General features: G+C 36.9%; 1 long non-coding RNA gene across 1 annotated transcript in view; it reads right to left on the bottom strand.

Moving 5' to 3' along the window:
* LOC126983659 (uncharacterized) overlaps positions 1-25,000 on the bottom strand; it is a 285,008-nt gene that overhangs the window by 188,546 nt on the left and 71,462 nt on the right. The window contains exon 2 of the long non-coding RNA XR_007736100.1: positions 1,762-1,797. This is a non-coding gene — a long non-coding RNA (uncharacterized LOC126983659). The remainder of the gene's footprint in view (positions 1-1,761; positions 1,798-25,000) is intronic.

Here is a 25,000-nt window from a genome sequence, read left to right as displayed (position 1 = left end):
TACATACATACATACATACATACATACATACATACAAAGACATACATACATACATACACACAGACAGAAGTAAAATCAAAACAGACAGACAGACATACTGACAAACAGTAATACCAAGATAATTTTTTTACTTACATATTTTATTGTTTTTATAATTGTTTTACCGTCAAATTTAGTTAACAGCGTAATAAAATTTAATATAATCGACTTAGCATTAAAAGAGCAAAGTTTTTTTTAATCTTCTTACTCTCACGTTTGTTAAAAGAACGAGTAACACCAAAAATATTTCCTCTTTTTCATAGTAATTATGTTTTTTCAGGAGAAGAGAGCGAGGTATTTTTTTCTCCTTATTCTAATTGGTTTTATTGTTACACACAAGACTCATAAGACTAGTAAAGCGTAATAAGTGTGTACGTTTGTGTGTGTGTGTGTGTGTGTGTGTGTGTGTGTGTGTGTGTGTGTGTGTGTTGCGATCTATCACTATCCGCATAAAAGTCTACGGATCACCCAAGCCGTGTTTCAATATCTCCCAATGTTTTCCACGAATATTGCATGTAGCTCTCTCTCTCTCTCTCTCTAACAAATGCTGTCTTTTCCTACCTCGCTTGGAGAGGAGAAAACACATTAAAATAACACGAAGCAATGCAGACACAAGGCAGTAAACGAACCTTCAAATGTAAAGTGCACCCATAGTAGTACACATTTCGTCTCCCAGGCATACATGATTGACACGGCCTTTGTAAGAGTTATGAGCCTTTCCAGGAGGAGTTTTTTTTTACCTAGGTGTGAGTTTGACAAGCCTGCCGTATCATGAACTCTAGAAATCACTCTACAAAACGCATTTTCTTAAGAGTGATTTTTACAGTTCATGATACGGTAGCCTTGTCAAACTCACATCTGGGTCAAAAAAACTACTTCTGGAAAGGTACATAGTAGTTTTTTGACCCAGATGGGGATTTGACAACGCTGCCGTATTATGAGCTGTAAAAATCACTCTTGAGAACGCATTTTCGTCCTCTTTTGCCCTTTAGAAATATATGATGTGAGACTATATAGCGTTTAAGAATACTGACCAAAGTTCCTCTCGTGTAACTGTTCCATTATTAACTGAAATGTAGGTTGCGTCGAGGTGGAGAAAATTAAAATAAAGAAAACTGGAAATGAAAGACCTGGCCATTACTTAACGACTGAGAGAAAAGTGACGGAATATGAATAGAATAGATGATTGTGATATTTAGTAAGGAAAGTGTCATTGTTTTTCTACCTCTTGATTTAATAGTTGAAATAGTAAAGTGAGCGTGTGTTTTTAGCTTGTGTGGGTGAAGAAAAAGTACATGAACGAATTAAATCAAGCTTTTCATATTTTTTCTTCATTTTCTTTTCCTCCTACTCCTCCTCCTCTCTTTTCTTCTCTTCTCTTCTCCTCTCTTCTCTTTTCTTTTCTTCCTTCTCCTCCTCCTCTCTTCTCTTCTCTTCTCTTCTCCTCTCTTCTCTTTTCTTCCTTCTCCTCCTCCTCCTCCTCTCTTCTCTTCTCTTCTCTTCTCTTCTCTTCTCTTCTCTTCTCTTCTCTTCTCTTCTCTGCTCTTCTCTTTTCTCTTCTCCTCTCTTCTCTTTTCTTTTCTTCCTTCTCCTCCTCCTCCTCCATTTCTCTTCTCTTTTCTTCCTCTTTCTCCTCCTTGTGTCCCTCCCTTTCTCCAGTAGCTTAACACTCACCTTCCAAACACTCATATTACAACAATTTCTTCACTCATTTCCACTCACCTCATGGCGTCCCCTCCGGCAGCTTCCCGTCTCCTCCTGAAAGGTCACAGGAGGTCAGTAAAGGTCACAGCAAATCCACCGTGACAAATAAAAAGCGAGACCAATGCGTCACATGCACCCCTTCCCGTATCACTTTGCTAACTGACAAGATTGAGGACAGAGCTGCTTCGAGGGTTCTTTCCAGCTTAAGTGTTGATTGATCTCTTTGGCGTTTGTATGTTCTCTTTGCTGTACTAAAAGAAATAAAGGAATAAAGGAATAAAGTTTAAGAAAAGGAGGTGGATATAGTATAGGAATGAAGGATATAGGGGTGGTAATAATATAGGAAGAAAGGAATAGAAAAAGGTGGATAGAGTATAGATGTAATGTGTGTGTGTTTGTGTTTGTGTTTCTGTGTGTGTGTGTGTGTGTGTGTGTGTGTGTGTGTGTGTGTGTGTGTGTGTGTGTGTGTGTGTGTGTGTGTGTGTGTGTGTTTTCTTCTTTTTTTATTTACTTTCTCCTTTTACTTTTTTTTCCATGTTGCTGTTCATCTTTTTGTTCTTTCTGTATTTCCATTTTACTTCATTTCTTCTTTTACATATTTTCTTCTCTTTTTCCGTTTCTCTTCTTTTTCTCGTCTTATTGCTGTTGTTGTTGTCGTTGTGGTTGTTGTTTTGTATGTACTTAAGTGCGGATAATAAGTCTAACTACCTTTCTGTACGTTATTTTCAATCCTATTTGCGCCACATACAATTATCAACAGAGAAAATTAATAAGTAAGAGGAACCCATAAGCTTATTAAAGTGGTTGAGAGAAAGCGTGTATGGAACTGCGATTGTTGGGACTGGCCTCAAGGGAATGTCCGCGGAAGGGAGAGCTTGCAATATGGGCGTAAATACTCCTACTCCTGTTAATATTGTATGGAATGGCACTATCAATTAATTCCCAGTTTTAGATATTAATTAACTATACAAAAAGAGACAAAGCTGTTAATGAATGAGTAGAGAGTGTGGGGGCGGGAGGGAAGAGGGGGGTGGGAATGAGAATGAGAGATGGGAGGGGATATGGGAGGTGTGGGCGGGGATATAGGAGGTGTGAGTGGAAAATGGGAGGTGTGGGCGGGGAATGGAAGGTGTGGGAGGGGAAATGTGAGGTGTGGGCGGGAAATCGGAGATGTGGGCGGGAAAATGGGAGGTGTGGGCGGGGAAATGGGAGGTGTGGGAGGGGAATAGGAGGTGTGGGCGGGGAAATGGGAGGTGTTGGTGGGGAATGGAAGGTGTGGGCGGGAAATGGGAGGTGTGGGAGGGGAATAGGAGGTGTGGGCGGGGAAATGGGAGGTGTGGGCGGGTAATGGAAGGTGTGGGCGGGATATAGGAGGAGGAGGGAAGGGGAGGTGGGGAGGGTAAAAGGGGAGGTGGGAGGGAAGTGGGAGGTAGGGAGGAAGGGGAGATGGAAGGGTAAATGGGAAAAGAAATGGTGGGGGGCGCGTTACCTCACTCACCCTACGATACCAGCCCGGGTGTCCCTCTGAGCAAGTTAACACACCATTCCATGTATCACTTCTCTGAATTAATACACAACTCACACAACGTATATACACACACATACATACATAAATAAATACATATAAATTCACGCAGATATATTGAGACAGACGGACAGGCTCATATATACATCAACGCAAATATTTATCTCACTTTGAATGAATATATGAATTTGAAGTAACTCATACAAAAGGACATACATACATACATACATACATACAATCATACATACATACATACATACATACATACTCTATCCATTCATCCATCTATCCATCCATCCTTCAATACATACATACATATACACATAATATTATACATACATGCATATACGCATAAAATTATACATACATACATATACACATAAAATCATACATACATACATTTATACACATACATAAAAACAGACAGACAACAAGGCAGGTACATCAGGTACATCAATATTTCTCGTCCTATGAATAAATATATATATAAATTAGAAGTATTTCACCAACCGTCATTATTACAAACACACGCGTTAAAATTTAAATATAAAGCAAACGCCGCATAAAGATGAACTAGAACACTAATGAATAAGACTCCTGATTGCGTCACACACTAAAAAAAATGTTGAATGAAATAAATGTGAAATGTCTACCAATGCCGATGTTTTGTTTCACTGACATAAAAAAAGTTAATTATTATGACACACACACACACACACACACACACACACACACACACACACACACACACACACACACACACACACACACTGACAAGAAAAACACGAAAAAAATAATGAAAATGAACAAAAAATGATTAATCGAACAAAATAAAAAAAAAAATCAAACTGCGTCATCACATTTTCTCGTCCCTATCATCACCACCATCATCACCAAATCATCCTTCTCTCATCACCACCATCACCATCACCTTCACCTTTCACAAACCACTATCATCACCAATTTCGCCTTTTCTCACCACCACCACCATCACCCGCACCTCAGAATCATCACCATCATCAATACCTTCTTCATCACCAAATTCACCTTCTACCACCACCACCACAACCAATATCTTCCCCTATCATTATCAACACCATCTGATCCTTCGACTCCAAACACTTCCCCGTCAATAAGGAGTTGGAATGCTTACAACGCCACAATCCACACTTGCATAATCTAGCATCTAAACGCATATGCAATCTAGTACCCGTTTTCTTTCATTAATTGTATAGGGGGGCACTGTGGAAGAATTTACTAAGAGGGGTTATAATGCTTTTTTCAATACAGATAAAGGGGAAGATAGGAAGGGAAGGGGAGATAATAGGAAGGGTTTGAAGGGATGGGATAAGAAGAGAATGAACAGGGAGGATGGAAGAGATGGGAAGAGAGGGAGAGGAGGGGATTGGAAGGGAAGATACGAGGAAAAAAGGGGAAGGAATGAAGAGGGAAAGAGAAGGGACAGGAAGAGAAGGGACAGAAGGGAAAGGGAAGGGACTAGAGGAGAAGGTAAAAGAAGGAAAAAGAAAGACAATGGAAGGGAAGAAAATATCAGAGAAAGGGAAGGGATTAGAATGGAAGGAAAAGTGGAAAAGAAAGGGATTGGAAAGGAAGGAACAGAAAGAGAACAGAAGGGAAGGGAAGAAAGGAAAAAAATGTAAAGTACAGAAAATAAAATGAGAAAAGGGAAAGGAACAAGAGACGAAAGAGGAGGAAAAGAAAGGGATTGGAAAGGAAGGGACAGAAAGAGAACAGAAGAGAAGGGGAGAAAGGAAAAATGTAGAGTACTGAAAATAAAAGGAGAAAAGGAAAAGGAACAAGAGAAGAAAGAATAAAAAAAAGGTAAGAGGGGAAGGAAGGGAAGGATAAGGTAAAGAATGGAAAAGAAAAAGGAAGCTGAAGGGAAGGGAAGAAAAATATGCATAAAAATGGGAGAGGAGGGGAGGAGGAAGGGAGAGGAAGGAGAAATATTATGATGGAAAAAGCGATACAGGGGAAGGAAGGAAACAAATGAGGGAAAAAAAAAACGTAGAAAAAATATAGCCAAAAAAAAAAAAAAGGAATATGAAAACAGTGGATAAATAAATACATAACTACAGGGTTTTCATATTATTATTACTATTATTATTATTGTTATTATTTATTATTATTTTTATTATCGCGTATTTCTTTCTTTGACAAGTTCTGAAAGGCATAAGCAAACGACTTCTCTCTCCCTCCCTCCCTTCCACTCTCACTCTCACTCTCTCTCTCTCTCTCTCTCTCTCTCTCTCTCTCTCTCTCTCTCTCAGACGCACTCATAAATCGCTGGAAAAATATTTATAGCACTCATAAATTATGCAGGACGGACAATATTTTAGAAGCAGGCAGGGATTTTGAGAATATTATCATTACTATTATTATTATTATTATTATTATTATTATTATTATTATTATTTTATTATCATCAGTAGTAAAATCAATCATTCGTCTAGATGCCTACTGGTTTACCTTTGCGAGTGTTTGTATGTATGAATAAATATATGGAGAGTCATGAATCCGCCCTTATATATATGTTTCTTTTTATCATACACGTCCATATTTCTTATTTTGTCCTCCTTCCCTTCCATCTTCTTACATTTTCTTCCTCCTTTTTTTCTCTTCCACCTGTTCTTATCGCTTCCATTTTGTCTCCTCCCATTCCCTTCCTCTCCATCCCCTCTCCTTTCCTCTTAAATCTTCCTCTTTTCCTATTCTTCTACTATTTCTCTTAATTTTCCATCCTTTCCATTACTCTTTTCCATTTCTCTCCCTTACTTTCCCTTCCTCTTCCTTTCCTTAACTTCTCTTTCCATTCCCGTCCCTTCTCTTCTGCATTATTTCCTTCCCTTCCCTTTCCCTTCCCTTACCTGCCCTGCCCTGCTCTTCCCTTCCCTTCCCTTCCCTCCTCTTCCCTTTCCTTAACTTCTCTTTCCATTCCTTCCCTTCCCTTCCCTCCTCTTCCCTTCCCATACTTTGCCTTCCTTTCCCTTTCCATACCCTTCCCTTCCCTTACTTTGCCTTCCCTTCCCTTCTTTCACATTCACATTTCCAAAGATAAATCAACAAATCAGAACAAATGTCACTATCCAATTGATTTCTCGTTCTTTTCACGTGATTTATCGAAGAGCAAAAACAAATATGGTTGAATAATTAATCACTGTCGTTATGGATATTCCCGTTTCACAAAAAAAGATAGAGAAAAACAGAGGCATATAATGATGTCAGTGTGTGTGTGTGTGTGTGTGTGTGTGTGTGTGTGTGTGTGTGTGTGTGTGTGTGTGTGTCCTAAATGTTAGCATAATTTATTCAACATCAGCAGTACAAACAATCAAGCCGTCCTTCTTTTTTGCAAGTGACTTTTTTTTATAATATTTTCCGACCAGCAACGAAGTAAATAAAATAATTGCGTAGCTTTATTAACCTGATCGTATGACTTTCTGTTTACGAGGAAAAAAAGACATGATTGAATTTCGAATGTACTGTTGAAAAGAAAGATGGAGTAGTAGTAGTAGTAGTAGTAGTAGTGATAGTAGTAGTAGTAGTAGTAGTGGTAGTAGTAGTAGTAGTAGTAGTAGTAGTAGTAGTAGTAGTAGTAGTGGTAGTAGTAGTAGTAGTAGTAGTAGTAGTAATAGTAGTAGAGAGAGAGAGAGAGAGAGAGAGAGAGAGAGAGAGAGAGAGAGAGAGAGAGAGAGAGAGAGAGAGAGAGAGAATTATAACCAGTGGAAAGGATTAAGATGATGAAAGCGAGGGAGAATTAAAAGAAATAAAAAGAAATAAAAAAAGATTAAGACAAAAAACTTAAAACAAAACAAAACAACAAAAAAAGAACTGAAAGAAAGAAAACACTAAAACATAAAAATAAACTCAAAAAAAGATAAAAAACAAAAAAAAAATAACAAAACAAGAAAAAGAAGAACAAAAACCCCGCTTAACACGACCATGAAAGCGAGAAATTATGGAAGCAATTTTACGTACAGAGGGAGAGAAAATGTTTTGTTGTTAGATTAATCCTTTTCGAAATCCAGGAATGACTTTCTTTGCGCGAATTCAATTTATTGGACTGATTAAATATTCCTATTGTCCGGGGCTTGCTTCTGTTACCCCTGCGAGCGCTCCGTTTTCCTTTATGTTCTTATTTCGCCTCCCTTCCCCTTCTCGTCCCCTTTTATCTTTTTATCTTCTCTCTGTCGCTCTCTCCCTCTCCCTTATACATCCCCTTCATAATTTTTTATTCATTGACGTTCCTCTTTATTTTTTTTCACTAAGCTCTAACTCAATTTTTTTCCCATTTTCTAAGCTACATCTCTCTCGCTCTCTCCCCCTCTCTTTCTCTCTCTTAAATGTGCCTTTCATCATTCATTATTCATTCACGTTCCTCCATCAATTAATTTTCTTCACTAAGCTCTAACTCAATTTTGTTTCTATTTTCTGAACTATATTAATAAGTTAGAATTCGCGGTCCATTACTGTATAGCTTAATTTGATTTCTGTATATTTCTAAGGTATTATTTCCTTTGCATTCAATACTTATTTATTTTTTTCTATTTGCTTATATGTATTCCCTATTTTTTTCATATTTTTTTTCATTTTATGTTCGATCCAATTTCCAAAACTTTTAACTTTCATCTTTTTCGTCCATCTCTGTTTATTCTCCTTTTTCTAATCGCTCATTATGTCCTCTTCCTTTCCTTTATCACCTTCCCTCACTCCCTTATTTTTCTCTCCTCTCCTTCCTTATTTATTATCTCTATCGCTTCCTTTATTTTTGTTTTCTTATCTCTCGTTTCTCACTCTTCCTCTCTTTCTTACATTTATCTTTCCCGTTTGTTCATTCTTTATTTTCTCTCTCTCTCTCTCTCTCTCTCTCTCTCTCTCTCTCTCTCTCTCTCTATATAATTCCGCTTTGCTTCTGTGCCCCTTTTCACTTTTTTTTTTTCATTCTCTGCAACATGTAATTTTCAGAGGTGGTGTTCTTCGTAAATCTACAGCCTCGTTTTTCTCTCTCAGGCAAAAAAAATAAAAATAATAATAATAATAATGACGTTAGCGGAGGAGAGTAATTATTTAATTTCTCCGTGTACCTTAAACTAACTAATTCATGTATATTTATCTACTTTATTATGTGTGAGGTCTTCAAATAACGTAGTACCAAACTTTACATTCTTAGGTTCTTAAAATTAATCCTGCAGTCCTGTTTCTATAGTAAAGTGAGAGAGGCTTTTCTATTTAATTTTCAACCTCACATTTCTCAAAACAAGGCACAAAGAAATATTGACACACACACACACACACACACACACACACACACATACATACGCACAGACGAGATGTACTGTTTGCAAATATCTTAAATTCCTTCCATGTCACTGTACTCTCTCTCTCTCTCTCTCTCTCTCTCTCTCTCTCTCTCTCTCTCTCTCTTCGTGAAATCTATACGTTCAACAGAATATTTCCAAACGTTTTTATTGCGTCTCGTGTGATAGCGTTTGAAAAATTATCTCTGCCATTAAAAATAAAAAAGTTAGCAGAAAGACAAACAAAAAAATCACACTTGCTACACAGAAATCTAATTAATGGGACTTTTTGGTAAACTTTTTCCCTCAACATTCGTGGGAAAAATATATAAGAAAAATGATAAGAGAGAGAGAGAGAGAGAGAGAGAGAGAGAGAGAGAGAGAGAGAGAATAACTTGATTTAGCTCTGTTTTCACACTCTTTCGTTCACTTCTCGATATTCTTGACCGTCATTTCTTTTGGTTCTGAACGAAATACTTTGAATCACAACGAAAAAAAAAGAAAAATAGGTTAAAAATGAAGAAACCTGATACGCGGCCATGAACGAATATTTCTGGTGAAGTAAAAACAATAAAAAGCTAGACATTGGACACTAACGAGTGCAAACCGCCCGCTGCCAACACTCTCTGGTCGGAGTGCTCAAAAATGTGAAAATATGCATTTTTGACCTCGGTGACCTTGACCTTTGACCTTGAAAATCGAATTCGTCCGGTGGGGGCCCATTAGTAGTCCACCTATGAAGTTTCACCATCCTAGCTGTAATGGTTCAAAAGGTATCGCGTTACAGACAAAAAAAAATGCACAGCTGAAAACAAAACCTTCCGCACAATTCTTTTGCGGGTGGTAATAAATATCCATGAAGTTATTAATATCATTATTATCATTACTATTTATATTTATTATTATTCTTTCCTTCTCCATTATATTTTCTCGTCTTTCACTCTCTCCCTTCCTTTCTCCATCGTTCCAGCCAATCTAAATCATGTATGCGTCTCATTCTCTCTCTCTCTCTCTCTCTACATATATATATATATATATATATATATATATATATATATATATATATATATATATATATATATATATATATATATATATATATATACATATATATATATATATATATAGGAGTACTCACTTTAATTTGTTTTTTCATTATCCTTTTCCTTTTTCTCCTTCTACCCTCCCCACCTACACTTTCTTTCTTCTTTCTGTTTCTCTCTCTCTCTCTATCTATCTATCTCTACCTTTCTATCTACCTACCTATCTATCTATCTATCTATGTCTCTCTGTGTCTCCCCTACGGCTTTAATGTCACACACAGACTCTTAAAGTGATGCGGGAGTGAAAATTTAATTTCGTTCACGCCTCCCTCGAAAGGCGGTAAAAAATGGACACAAAAGGCAAAGAAAGGGAGTTTTCTAACCCACTAACAAACTTACGTACAAACCTACTGACCATATAAGTAGGTAAGTGAGTGGATGGCAATACTGACACACTGACTGATAGACTGACTGACTGACTGACTAATTGATTTGCTACTTGACCGAGTGAGAAAAAGAGAGAAAAAATGAGAGAAAGTGAGAGAGAATGAGAGAAAAGGGGGGGGGGGTGAAGTGAGTGGATAAGAATACTGACAAACTGACTGACTGACTGACTTACTGACTTACTGACTTGCTACTTGACTGAGTGAGAGAAAGATAAAAAAATGAGAGAAAGTGAGAGAGAGAATGAGAAAAGGGGGGAAAAGGGAAGGAGTAGATGAAGTATTAATTAAGACTGATAGAATGATAAGTGAGATAACACACACACACACACACACACACACACACACACACACACACACACACACACACACACACACACGCATACACACACTCTTTCTCTCAAAGTGGGGACAAAGTGGGGGATAAACAGCCAACATAAAGTCTGGCTCACTGTGAGAATCATGCCAGAATATGCAAGTTAAAGAAAGACATATTAACTTACATTATCACATGAGCAACACAGCCTGAGGGTTAATTACGCATGATAACGTCACCGCGGCGGGGAAAAGGAATTCACTCTGGACATAAAAGTGTTGACATTCCCGGCGCTGCATATTTCACGCAGCGTTGAGTTGGGACGCAAAAAACACCGCCCTGTGCGTACGACACCTCACAGCGGCGGCGACACGTGCTGGGCAGAGAAATACGTGGCCGGTGCAGATGATACGCCAAGGGTATTTAATCGTTCATAAGGAAAACCTGTAGTGGGATGACTGGGTGAGTATATGTATATGCATAAAAAAATACACCTTCGAAAAAATTGCACTGAAAATAACTCTGAAAAACTAACTCTGAAAAAACAACTCTAACCCCCCCCCCTCACACACACACACACACACACACACACACACACACACACACACATTTACACACACACACACACTCTGGAACACTAGCTCTCAGAATATATTATACCCGTCAATCAGTGTCAAGTCCCGTCCAGGAGCAGAAGACAAAACAGTAGACACGGCACCAGTACTCAGGGACAAGACGTCATATCACATATCAGAAACAAAAGAACAACAATCGATGAATCCATAAAACAAGGCCTTCCATTAGTGTAAGACATGACAGACACCAGCACTCAGGGACAAGACGCATTACATATCAGAAACAAAGAAGCAGCAATCGACGACTCTATGAAACAAGGCCGTCCATTAGTATAAGACATGACAGACACCAGGGACAGAACGCATCACCCATCAGAAACAAAGGAGCAACAATTAAGGACTCTATAAAACATTGCGTCGTTATGTTTGGAGAATGGTGATGAAGAGGAAGGAAGGAAGGAAGGAAGAAAGGAAGGAAGGAATTAGAAAAGAAAAAGAAGAAAGGAAGGAAGGAAGGAATTAGAAAAGAAAAAGAAGAAAGGAAGGAAGGAAGGAATTTGGAAAGAAAACGAAGAAAGGAAGGATGGAAGGAATTAGAAAAGAAAAAGAAGAAAGGAAGGAAGGAAGGAATTAGGAAAGAAAAAGAAGAAAGGAAGGAAGGCAGGAATTAGGAAAGAAAACGAAGAAAGGAAGGAAGAGAAATTGAGGAAGGAGGAGTAGGAAAAAGGATTGAAGAACAGGGCTAAATTATGAGAGATAACACACGCACACACACACACACACACACACACACACACACACACACACACACACACACACACACACACACACACAAGAATTCAAGACCAGGACGCATCACATGTAAAACTCAACAGACAGGAATCGAGAAGCCTATAAAACATTGGCGTACAGAAGGGGAAGAAGCGATACTCAGAAGCAGGAAGCATCCCATATCAGAAACGAGTAAGGGGTATTGGAGTCTTGTAAAACTTTAATGGCTTTTTCTTTCAATTAATACAAGTTTCTGATCGGCGGATAATACCAAGAGACGATTATGGCATTTAAAGGTTAGCGATGAATAACATAAATAAATTAAAAAAAAACGTTAACATTATGAGCGAGGCAGACGTTCTATCATGATATTGGGAGATATTGAAACAGGGCTTGGGTGATACGTAGACTTTTATGCGGAAAGTGATAGAACGCAATACACACACACACACACACACACACACACACACACACACACACACACACACACACACAACGTCCCTTATCCAGGTAACTACTAATCTTCTTTCTCTTTCGCTCCACAGGTAAGAAGAGTGGACAGGTAACATGACATCTTCCCTGACCTCACCTGGACGTAATGAAGCCAGGTGATGAGTGTACCTGTGTGTATGTGTGTGTGTGAGAGAGAGAGAGAGAGAGAGAGAGAGAGAGAGAGAGAGAGAGAGAGAGAGAGAGAGAGAGAGAGAGAGAGAGAGAGAGAGAGAGAGAGAGAGAGAGAGAGAGAGAGAGAGAGCAAAAGGTGACAGGCAAACGAAAATAAATCACCTCTCCACCTCCACCTCCACCACACCACCTCCACCAACACCACCACCTCCTCCTCCACCACCACCAGCAGACGCAAGTTTTTCCTCTTTTTCTTCTTTTTCTTCTTCATTTCGGCGTTTCATGACAAGAATTTAATGTTTTTTGTGCGTGAGATTCAGACCCATGCAGGAGGAGGAGGAGGAGGAGGAGGAGGAGGAGGAGGAGGAGAGGGAAAGGGTAATGGAGATGATGAAAGAGGAGGGATAAAGAGTAAGATGAGATTGAAGAGGAAAGAAGAAAGAGGAAGAAGAAAGGAAGAGAAGAAAACGGAAGGGAAGACAAGTGAAAAAAAATGAAGAAAAGTTAAAGAAAAATAGAAAATTAGGAGAAAAGAAAAGGAAGTGAAAGACGAAAAAGAAAGGAAACGAAAGGAAAAGGAAGAAAAACGAGATCAGAAGAAACTGGAAGAGGAAAAAAATAGGGAAAAATATTAAACCAAGGAAGAAAGAGGAAGAAAGAAGAATTGGAGGAAAGAAAAAAAAGAAATGGAGGAGATAAGAGAGAAAGGAAGGAAGGAGACATGGAGGAAAGAACGAAAAAAAATGGAGAGAGAGAGAGAGAGAGAGAGAGAGAGAGAGAGAGAGAGAGAGAGAGAGAGAGAGAGAGAGAGAGAGAGAAGATAATGGAAGAAAAAGAGGAAGAGAGAGAAACGGGAGATAAGAAAGGAAAAATAAAGGAAGAGATAGAGGGAATAAATAAGGAAGGAGAGGAGAGAAAAATAAGGGAGTGAGGGAAAGTGATAAAGGAGAGGAGAAGGACATAATGAGCGATAAGAAAAAGGAGAATAAACAGAGAGGGAGGAGGAGGAAGAGGAGGAAGAGGACACAATAAAGATGAAGAAAAATGGAAGAGGAGGGAAGAGAAGAAGAAGAAGAATGAAATAGATAAATATAGGAAACCGAAAAAAGGATGATGATGATAATAATGAAGATGAAGAAGAGGAAGAGGAAGAGAAGGAGGAGGAGGAGGAGGAGGAGGAGGAGGAGGAGGAGGAGATGAATAGCGAATAACAGAAAAAAAAACTGGAAAAGAGAAAAATTGAGGAAGATAGTAAATAAAGAGTGAATGAAAAGGAGAAAATAAATGAAGGAAGGGATGAGAAAGGAGGGAGAAAAACGTGATAAAGAAAGGAATTGTAGGAACCAAGAAAATGATATAATGTTGGGTGTTAATATGAAAGGGAATAGAAAAGGAGCTGAAGAAAGTGAGGAAGAAAGGAAGGAAGGAAGGAAGAAAAGAAAGGAAGAAAATATAGAAGAAGGAAGAGTAAGAGAAAGGACTGATGAGAGAAAACACACACACACACACACACACACACACACACACACACACACACACACACACACACACACACACACAAAGAATGAGTAATAACTTAAAATAAAACTTGCCACTGGAAAATTAAGTCCAAATACTATTAAAATGAAAAAAAAATAAGTTGAGGAAGGAAAAGAAAGAAAAGAAAACCGGTGTCGCGGGGAAGAAAGTTTGGAAAAAGAAAAAAAGAAAAAAAGTATTAGAAAAAGTATTATAAAATGAGCGAGGGAGGGAAGGAAAAAAAAAAAGGTTGTTGCAGAAGTTAAATACAAAATGTAACTTGGAAACTTTCTGGATTAAATTCTTGGTTAATTATGCAAGAAGAAAAAAAAAACGAAGTAAAGAAACTGATACTCTCTCTCTCTCTCAGGAAATAACTCCGGAGAGGAAGAGAGATAAGAATTTTAAGTCTGGAATCTCAAGTTTTACTCCAACATACCGTGTGAATCTCTCTCTCTCTCTCTCTCTCTCTCTCTCTCTCTCTTACTTTTCTTCTCCTTCCTTTTCTTTCTTTTCTTTCATTTTTCTTTCTTATTCTCATTCATTCATTCATTCTCTCTCTCTCTCTCTCTCTCTCTCTCTCTCTCTCTCTCTCTCTCTCTCTCTCTCTCTCTCTCTCCTTCCTGCATTCCTTCCTTAAGTTCAGTCACTTTTGCTTTCTCCTGCTTCTCCTTTTTCTAATTCTCTTCATTTATTATTTCTTTTCGAGTGTTATTTTGGTGTAAATTTCCAAACACATGATAAGCAACACCTTATGGTATGAATCAGCAAAGAATGACCTCATTTTGTTGTATAGGAAGTCTCATTAGTAAGAAAGCATATATGAATTTTCTGAGTCAAGACCAATAGTGACTGTTTGAGGTTTTGTTAGGTTAGGTTAGGTTAAGTTTAGGGTATCTTCAAACACATGATAGCCAGCACCTTATGGTATGAATCAGCAAAGAATGACCTCACTTTGTTGTATAGGAGGTCTCATTAGTAAGAAGCATATATGAATTTTCTGAGTCAAGACCTATAGTAACTTTATATTTTACTATGTTTAATAATAATAATAATAATGATAATAATAATAATAATAATAATAATAATAATAATAAGAAGAAGAAGAAGAAGAAGATGAAGAAAAAGAAGATAATGATGATGATGAGGAACAACAACAACAACAAAAACAACAACAACAACAACAACAACAACAACAACAACAACAACAAAAACAACAACAACAACAACAACAACAACAACAAAAACAACAACAACAACAACAACAACAACAACAAACACAGCAACATATAATTACACGTATCCAAAACATATCCGATCTATTATATATTCATCATCATCATCATCATCATCATTATCAATACTACTTCTCTCCTAATTATTTCTCTCATCTCATTACCAAGTCATTATCTCAGCATGAAGGAAGGTAATTACCCGGCGGGCGCCTTACCTGGGCGGCCACGGCAGGTAAAAGACAGGTGGGAGGAGGAGGAGGAGGAGGAGGAGGAGAAGGAGGAGGAAGATGAAAGGAAAAGAGAAGAAGGCGAGGAAGAAGGATTTGAAGAAGGGAAGGAGAGGCAGAAAGAAGGACGTGAAGAGAGGAAAAAGAGAAGGAAAGAAGACAGGGATGATGATAGGAAGAGAAGGAGGAGGAGGAAGAGGAAAGGAAAAGAGAAGGAGGTGAGGAAGAAGGATTAGAAGAAGGGAAGGAGAGGCAGAAAGAAGGATGCGAAGAAAGGAAAAAGAGAAGGAAAGAAGACAGGGGTGATGATAGGAAGAGAAGAAGGAGAAGGAAGAGGAAAGGAAAAGGGATGGAGGTGAGGAAGAAGGATTAGAAGAAGGGAAGGAGAGGCAGAAAGAAGGACACGAAGAAAGGAAGAAGAAAGGGATAGAAGACAAGTGGGCTGAGAGGAGGAGGAGGAGAAGGAAGAGGAAGATGAAAGGAAAAGAGGAGGTGAGAAAGAAGGATTAGAAGAAGGGAAAAAAAAAACAGAAAGAAGAACACGAAGATAGGCAGAAGGAAACGAGACAGGTGTGAAGAGAGGAGGAGGAGGAGGAGAAGTAAGATGAAAGAAATAGAGAAAGAGGGATTTGAAGGAAGGGAAGAAAGATGAGGAAGGTAAAGGGAAGAGAAGGAAGAGAGAAAAGGAAGGATTAGAAGAAGGGAAGAAGATGAGAAGGCTAAAGGGAAGAGAAGTAAGAGAAAGAAGGATTAGAAGAAGGGAATGGGGAGAGAAGGAAGAGAGTGAAAGAAGGATTGATAGAAGGGAAGAAGATGAAGAAGCTGAAATGAAAAAGAGAGAAAGAAAGATACGAAGGAGAGAAGAAGATGAGTGAAAATATAAATAACGTAGACGAACGAGGTAATTAGAAGAAAGGCTGATAAAGAGGGTTAGATGAAGGGAGTGATAAAGAAAGGAATGAAATACAAGGAAGAGAAAGAGAAAAATAGGAAAAATGCAATAGGGAGTGAACTGGAAGAGAAAGAGGAGGAGGAGGAGGAGGAGGAGGAGTGTAATGAATGGAAGGAAGAAGAAGGAGAAGTGAAGATTATTGGAAAGTCATTCTCGTTATTAATGTTATTACCTCTCTCTCTCTCTCTCTCATATACAACAGTTACAAAATTTCTTCCACAAAACGAAAAAATATTGAAATAAATGTGAAAGAATTTTTGCTCTCTCTTAGATCTTCCTTTTTTTTTCTCTATTATTTTCTTTCATTGTATTTATTTGTTTCTTTTTTTACTGTTTGTTTATATTTATTTCTTCCTTTATTGCCTCTTTCCAGCTCTCGTTTCTTCTTATATCTTTTTGTTTTTTCTTAATTTATCTCGTTCTTTCTTTCTTTCTTCCTTCCTTCCTTGCTTATTTTCTTTTTCCTTTCTCATTCTTTCTGTTCCTTACTCCTTCGTTCCTTCCTTCCTTGTTTCTTTTCTTCTTCTCTTCCTTTCTTCCTGTTTCATACTCCTTTATTCCTTCCTTCCTTCCTTCCTTCCTTGCTTCCTTCATCCTTTTTTTCCTTCCCTTTTTCTTATCTTTATGCTTTTCTTATTCGTTTCCTTCCTTTCTTCCTTCGTTTCTTCCATGTTAATTTACTTCCTTCCTTCCTTTCTTCCTGTTCCATATTCCCTTTTTCCTTCCTTCCTTCCTTCCTTCCTTCACTCTTTTTTTTCTTCCCTTTTCTTATCTTCTTGCTTTTCTTTTTATTTTCCTTCCTTTCTTCCTGTTCCATACTTCTTCATTCCTTCCTTCCTTCTTTCCTTCACCCATTTTTTCATTCCCATTTTCTTATTGGTTTTCTTTCCCTTCATGGTTCCTTCCTTATTTCCACTGTTTTTTTTTCTTATTTTTCATTTGCTATCTTCGACTTTCTCATTTTTCTCTCTTTCCGCCGTTTCGTTTTTCATTTTCCTTCTTCCTCTGTTCCTTTCTTCCTCCTCCTTATCTTTTCTTATTTTTATCCGCTATTCTCGTTTCTTTCTCATTTTAAGTTCGTTTCCATCTTTCCTTATCTCTCCGAACACACACACACACACACACACACACACACACACACACACACACACACACGCAGACCCTCCCAAAATCCCTCCTCATCTTCTCCCTCCCTTCCTTCCTTCCTCCCTTCTTTCTCCCCATCGCACTCCCTGACCTCATCCCCCTTCCCTTCTCTCCCTCTTTACCCATTCCCCCCCTTCCCTACACGCACACACGCACGCACGCACGCACGCACAGGCACACACAAGTCCCCTGCGTCCGATAAATGTCTCGCGAATGCAACATTGCCGCACTCACTGATACTTTTTTAAACTCATTTCATTCACGAAGGAATTACTCGCGACTGTGGAATGCGTTCGTGGCGGTGAGAACTTGGGATCAAAGAGGAAGGAAGAGGAGAAGGAAAACGAGGAGGAGGAGGAGGAGGAGGAGGAGGACGAAAGAGTAATGGAGATGATGAAAAAAGGGAAGAAAATGATGAGGAAAGACGAAAAAGGAAGAAGAAAGAGGGTAAAGGAGAAAACGGAGGGAGAGGAGAGTTAAGGAAGGAGGACACAATAAAGAAGAAGAAAAATAGAAGAGAAGAAGAAGAATGAAATAGATAAACAGAGGAAGAGAAAACAGGATGATGATGATGATTATAGCAAAGAGGAGGAGGAGGAGGAGGAAGAGGAAAATGAGGTAAAAAATAAAGAAATACGAAAGAGAAGAGTAAAGAGAGAGAGAGAGAGAGAGAGAGAGAGAGAGAGAGAGAGAGAGAGAGAGAGAGAGAGAGAGAGAGAATAAAAGAACAACAAAAAAGGGCAAGTTAATGACACATGCGAAGAGGGGGAGACGCAATAATTGGATAAAAGACGTGAAGGAGAGAGAGAGAAAAGCGATAAAAAGGTGAGAAAACACAAGAGAAGGAGAATAAGGAGAGGAGAGGAAAGAAAGAGAAAGAGGGAATAGAAGAAAATGAAGCGAAATACAGAAAGTTAATAAGGAAGAAGAGGGAATAAGAAGAAAACGAGAAAGAAAACAAGGAAACAAAAGGAAATAAAAAAAAACAGAAAAAAAATAAGAAGCGAATAATTACAAAAGGGAAAAGAGAGAAAGAAAAAAAACAAGAAAACAAAGAATGAAAGAAAACAAACGGAAATTAAAGAAAGAGAAAAACAAATACGAATCGAATAATTACAAAAGGGAAAAGAGAGAAAAAAAAAAACAAGAAAACAAAGAAAGAAAGAAGGGAAACAAAAGGAAATTAGTTAAACATGAATACAAAAACGAAGCAAAAAAATATTACACACAAAAAAAGTAGAAAAAAAGTTAGACAAAAACAACAAAATAAAACGAAGAGAAAACTACAGGTAAAAAAAAAAGAGAAAGTAAAAAAGGAAAGTGTTCATTAAAAGACGTCGTTAACTGCATAGAGGAAGAATGGAAGCTAAAAGGGGACGCTAAAGGGAGACTAAAAAAGAAGGGGGAGAGAGATGCAAAACTGACTAAAATGAAGGAATAAAGAATAAAACGAGGATAATGAAAAGGAGAGGAAGAGAAGAGAAGAGAAGAAGAAAAGAATAAAAGTAAGAAGAATAAATGAGAGAAGCACAACGAAAAGGTAGATGAAAAAGACTTGGGAGGAAATATAAGAGGAGGGAAAAGAGGATAATGAAAATAAGGTAAGGGAAAGAAAAATAGGAAGAGGAAGAGGAAAATAGATAAAAAGTGAGAGAGAGAGAGAGTCACCCACCTTTGATACCAAGTTAAACCACTCAACCGGTAACTAATTAGAGGTGATAAAGTGAGGTCAGGACTCTCTCTCTCCATAAATCTATAATTACCTACTAATTAGCTATCTACTTACCTATGAACCTGTCTACCTATCTATCTATCTATCTATCTGTCTGTCTATCTATCTATCTATCTATCTATCTATCTGTCTGTCTATCTATCTGTCTGTCTATCTATCTATCTATCTGTCTACCTATATCTCATTCCTTTTTATCTCCTTTTTTTTGCAATATTTCTTTTTCTTTATTTTGTTCTTGTTTGTCTTATTTTTATCACTCATTTTTTCTATTCCTTATTCCTTTTTTTTTTGTATTGAGAATATTCTCCGAACATACATTTTTTTTCTATTTTTTATTCATCTTCCATTTTTGTTTCAGTTTTCTTTATTAATTGGCTTCTATTTTTTGGTTATATATATATATTTTTGTCTTTCTCTTTCATTCTTTTTCAGTCTATGTTTTTTTTTTCTATTCTCGTGTCTCCATTTTTATTTTAGTTTTCTTTATTAATTGACTTGTATTTTTTTGGGTATATATATTTTTGAGTCTTTCTCTTCCATTCTCTTTCAGTCCATGTTTTTTTTTTCTATTTTCGTGTCTCCAGTTTTATTACAGTTTTCTTTATTCAATGACCTATATTTTGGGGGTATATATATATTTTTTTGTCTCTCTTTCATTCCTTCTCTGTCCCTGTTTTTTTACTTTTTTATCTATTCTCGTGTCTTTCTCTCTCTCTTTGTCTTTTTCTGTCCCGGTATTTCGTTTTCTCTTATTCTTCTCGTTCTTGTTTTTTTTCCATCCTTTTTTTTAGTCGCGTTTGCATATATTGTCCTCTCTTTTAACTCCCCTTCTTCCTCTTCCTCTTTATTCCTTTTATATCCAATTACTCACTTTCTACTTTTTCATTTTGTTTTATTATTTCTTTTTTCTCTTTCCATCTTCCTTTTTCTTTCCTCTTTTTCCTTCTTCCAGTTTCATAAAGTAGGTTTTTATTTCTTGTTTTCTTGTGTGTGTGTGTGTGTGTGTGTGTGTGTGTGTGTGTGTGTGTGTGTGTGTGTCTCTCTCTCTCTCTCTCTCTCTCTCTCTCTCTCTCTCTCCTTAATCTGTGAGAAAGAGAGAGAGAGAGAGAGAAAGGGGGAGGGGAAAAAAGATTGATCAAAGAACGGTGAAAACTCTCTCTCTCTCTCTCTCTCTCTCTCTCTCTCTCTCTCTCTCTCTCTGCTGACCCCCACAAACGCCTCTTGAATAATAAGAGAATTCGGGGACGAAGAGAATGAGATGAAGAGGAAAAAGAGAAAAATAGAAGAGCAAAAAACAAGAGGAAAAGAAGGAAGAAGAAAAATATTGAAAAAAACAAGGAAAAGAGAAAAGTATTGAAACTAAATGAGAAGGAAAAAAAAGAAAAAGAGGAAATAGGAAAAAAATCAATAATACGAAGTTACCAAAGAAGAAATATGAAGAGAAAAGAGGGAATAGAAGAAAGGAAAAAAATATAGAGGAAAGAGAAATTAGAGGAAATAACAAAGAGAAATATAGAGAAATGTGATAACCAGAGATAAATAAAAAAATAAATGAAAAGTAGCAGATTTTGATGGATAATAGATAGGATAAAAAGATAAACCAAAGGAGAAATGAGAAAAAAGCGAATAAAGGAAGAAAGGAAATAAAAATAAGACACAAAGGAATGAATAGGGATTAGGAATGAAAAATATATAATGAAAAGAAGGAGATTTTGATGAACAGTGAATGAAATAAATGGATAAAACAGAGGAAGAAGGACAGAGGAGCAAATATAGGAAGTAAGAAACACAAATAAAAAGATAGAAAGGAAAGAAAAACGAGAAATATTGAAAAGAAGCGAAAAGAAGCAAAATATGATGAACAGTGAACGAAAGAAATTTATTAAACAGAGGAAAAAGGACAAAAAGAGGAAATAAAGAGAGGATGTGGAAAGAAAATAACAAGAAAAAAGAAAGGAGAGAATAACGAATAACAATGAAAATAAAATAAAAGAAGCAAAATTTGATGAACGGTGAACGAAAGAAAATGATAAAACAGAGGAAAAAGAAGGAGAGGGAATAAAGAGAGGGAGTGTAAAGAAAATAACAACAAAAAGAAACGAGAGAATAAAGAAAAATAACGCAAATAAACGAGAAAAACTTTGAAACAAAACAAAACAAGAAAAATAAAATAAATGTTACAAAACGAGAAAGAGAGAAGAGAGAAAAATGGATTACAAGGAAATGAAGGACGAGGGAATATGAAAAAAAGGAAGGATAAAAGAAAAGAAGAATGACAAAATAAAGAAAATACGAGGAAGGGCTTTTAAGGAAATGAATCACAATATAAATGATAGAAGAAGATGGAGAGAGAAAGGAAATAAAGAATAAAAGCGTAAAAGGAGGAGAAAGAGATATTGAAAGATTAAAATAGACATGAAATACGAGGAAAGAGAAAGTGGGATAATAAAGATAAAGAGAAATCAGAGAAAATAGAAAAGAAAATATGAAGATTGATAAAAGGGAAAATTGATACAACTACTACTACTACTACTCCTACTACTACTACTACTACTACTACTACTGATAATAATAGTAATAAAAAGTGAAGTATAAGAAGATAATTAAATATATAGAAAATGAGGAGAACAGGGAAATAAAATGAGAAGAAAAGGATCTGAAAGGGAAAGGAAATAAAGAGGAAATATAAAAGAGAAGTAAAGAAATGACAGAAGGAAAGGAGGATAGAAGAAGAAGAAGTAGAAGAAGAAGAAGAAGAAGAAGAAGAAGAAGAAGAAGAGGAAAGATAAACGTACGAGAGGAAGAAGAAGAAAAGAGGAAGAGGAAGAAAAAGGAAGAAGTGAAATGGAAGGGAAAATAAATAAGGAATGAAAAAAAGAATGAAATAAAGAAAGAGAAAAGTAGAAGAGGAAAAAGAGGAAAGGAAGAAAGAGGAAGAGGAAGAAAAAGAGAAGAAAAACGGAAATGGAAAGGAAAGACAAGTAAATAATATGAACGAACGAAACGGGAAATACAGAAATAAAGGAAAATAAATATACGAAGGAAAGGAAAAAAAAGGAAAAGAGGAAGAGGAAGAAAACTAATAAGGATAACAATAGTAATAACAATAACTCAAATGATACAAATGATAAAAATGAGAGAAAGAAAACAAGAGAGAATTTAAGAGTAACAAAAAAAATAATGAATAAAATAGAGTAATATATGAGAGAGAGAGAGAAAGAGATGCACCGTGATAAATTTGGGGAATAAAGGAAAAACGGATAAAAACGCAATAAATTAAAGGATTGGAGAAAGATATATTGTTCCCATTCATCTTTTGGCATATTTCTCTATTTCTTCTTTTTCATTCATCTTTATTTTTTTGTATTTTTTCTCTTCTTTTCGTCCATTTATCCATTTTTTTCTCTCTCCTTTTCTCCTCGATCTTACTTTTATCCATTCCGCCATGTTTCTTTTTTTTGTGTGTCTGTGTTTGATGTGTATTTTTATTGTCTCTTTTATGCTCTCTCTCTCATTATGACGAAACGGATTGGCTTTTGAAAGAGATTGTCAGTCTCTCTCTCTCTCTCTCTATTAGTTTATCTATTCATCTACTTATCTATCTCGTTATCTATCTATCTATCTATCTATCTATCTGTTACCTGCTTTTCTGTATATATGTCTCTCTCTCTCTCTCAACAAAAAAACAATACACAAAATAACAGGAGCTACATATGCTTTTTCTTTTTTCTTTATGTATTTTTCTCTTTCCTTTGTGTTTTCTTTTTCTCTTTCTTTCATATTTTTCTTTAGTTTCCATTTCATCATTTCCATAGTTTATTTTTTCTTCCTTTCCTGATGTTTTTTTTCTTGTGATTTCTTTTCTTTCCCTCATGTTTTTTCCCTTATTCACGTTTTTTTTTTCATATCATTTCTTTGCTTTCATATTTTCTTTTCTCTTTTACAGATATTTTCTTTTCTTTTCCTAATAATTTCCTTTCCTTTCTGTGCAATTTTCCCTTTTCTCGCTCTCGTATATTTTCTTTCTTTCCTTATATCATTAACTAAAGAAAAAACACGGAATGAGAGAGAGAGAGAGAGAGAGAGAGAGAGAGAGAGAGAGAGAGAGAGAGAGAGAGAGAGAGAGAGAGAGAGAGAGAGAGAGAGAGAGAGAGAGAGAGAGAGAGAGAGAGAGAGAGAGAGAGCAACACGGAAGTCATTATCGGAACTCGCGTCTAACATTCCTAATCTCATTTTCGCTTTTTTTTTTTTTTTTTTTTGGTCTCAAGATAATGACGTTACGACGAAATTAGGTGTTTTTTTTCTTGTTTTTTTTCTATTGCTTTATTAAATTATCTGTTTGTTGTATTTTTCTTTATGCAGCCTTTTATTTTTACTTTATTTCTTCTTTATTTTTTTCTTCTTTATTTTATTATTAATTTATTTATTTCATTTTTCTTTTCTTTTATTTATTTTATTGTTTTATTTACATGTTTATTGTTTTTATGTTTATTCTGTTTTCTTGTGTGTGTGTGATTCTCTCTCTCTCTCTCTCTCTCTCTCTCTCTCTCTCTCTCTCTCTCTCTCTCACACACACACACACACACACACACACTCTTGCTCTCTCATTCCAACATTCTAAACGGGCAATATTAGAACGTTTTAATTTCACCTGACCAACGATTTGAGGTCACTGCGGTTAAGTCCCCTCTCACCTATTAGCGCGCGCAGGTGAGGCGAGGGGACAGGTAAGTGAGGGGACAGGTGAAGCACAGAGGGGACAGGTAAGGGACAGGTGAGGGATGAGATTAAAAAGGGTAGATTGTGCCCGGTTTAAATTTTGTATTAATGAGAGCAGAAGTGAGAGTTAGGGAAAGATTATTAAGAGGGAGAGAGGGAAAGGAAGAGAATGTGAGAGGGAGAGAGTAAAAAAAAAGAGAAAAAGAGAGACTGAATGACTAACACACACACACACACACACACACACACACACACACACACACACATACACACAGACACAGACGCACACGCACTCAGACAGACAGATACAAAGATAGACAGACAGAGAAGAAAAAGATATACATAAAAACAGACAAAAATATCATAAAACACACACACACACACACACACACACACACACACACACACACACACACACACACACACACACAAACAGACACACAGACAGGCACACATATACAAAGAAACATATAGATAGAAAAATAGAGACAGAAAAAGAAGATATACAAAAAATGATAGAAAAAGAGACAGAAACACACACCTCACCTCCCCCCCCCCCCTCACACACGCAGGTAAAGGTGTGGGCAGCGGGCAGGTAACATCAGGCAGGGGAGCAGGGACAATTAAGGAGACGTAATGGCTATCGTAATGTGATCGTAAAAGGGAGGGAGAGGAAGGGACGGAAGTGTGTATCATATGACTTGGGGACAATCAAGTCAGGTCGTTGGACGAGTAAATATAGGAAAGGAAATGGACCTGTTGGACGAGAAGGGGAATGATGTGTCGCGAGGAAGAAAGAGAGTGAAAGGGGAGGAATAAGGGGAAGAAAACTGGAAATGAGTATCAAAGAAAAGGAAAAGGAAAATATCAGAAGATGGAAAGAAAGATCGTTGTACAAGAAAATTTAGGAAAGGAAATGGACCTGTTGGACGAGAAGGGGAATGATGTGTCGCGTGGAAGAAAGAGAGTGAAAGGGGAAGAATAAGGGGAAGAAAACTGGAAATGAGTATGAAAGAAAAGGAAAAGGAAAATATCAGAAGAAGGAAAGAAAGATCGTTGTACAAGAAAATATAGAAAAGAAATGGACCTGTTGGACGAGAAGGGAATGATGTGTCG

The sequence above is a fragment of the Eriocheir sinensis genome, chromosome 54 (assembly GCF_024679095.1).
Source record: "Eriocheir sinensis breed Jianghai 21 chromosome 54, ASM2467909v1, whole genome shotgun sequence".
In the NCBI taxonomy this organism is placed as follows: Eukaryota; Metazoa; Arthropoda; class Malacostraca; order Decapoda; family Varunidae; genus Eriocheir; species Eriocheir sinensis.
Note: the sequence above shows the minus strand (reverse complement) of the source record. Positions and strands in the feature narration are given on the sequence as shown.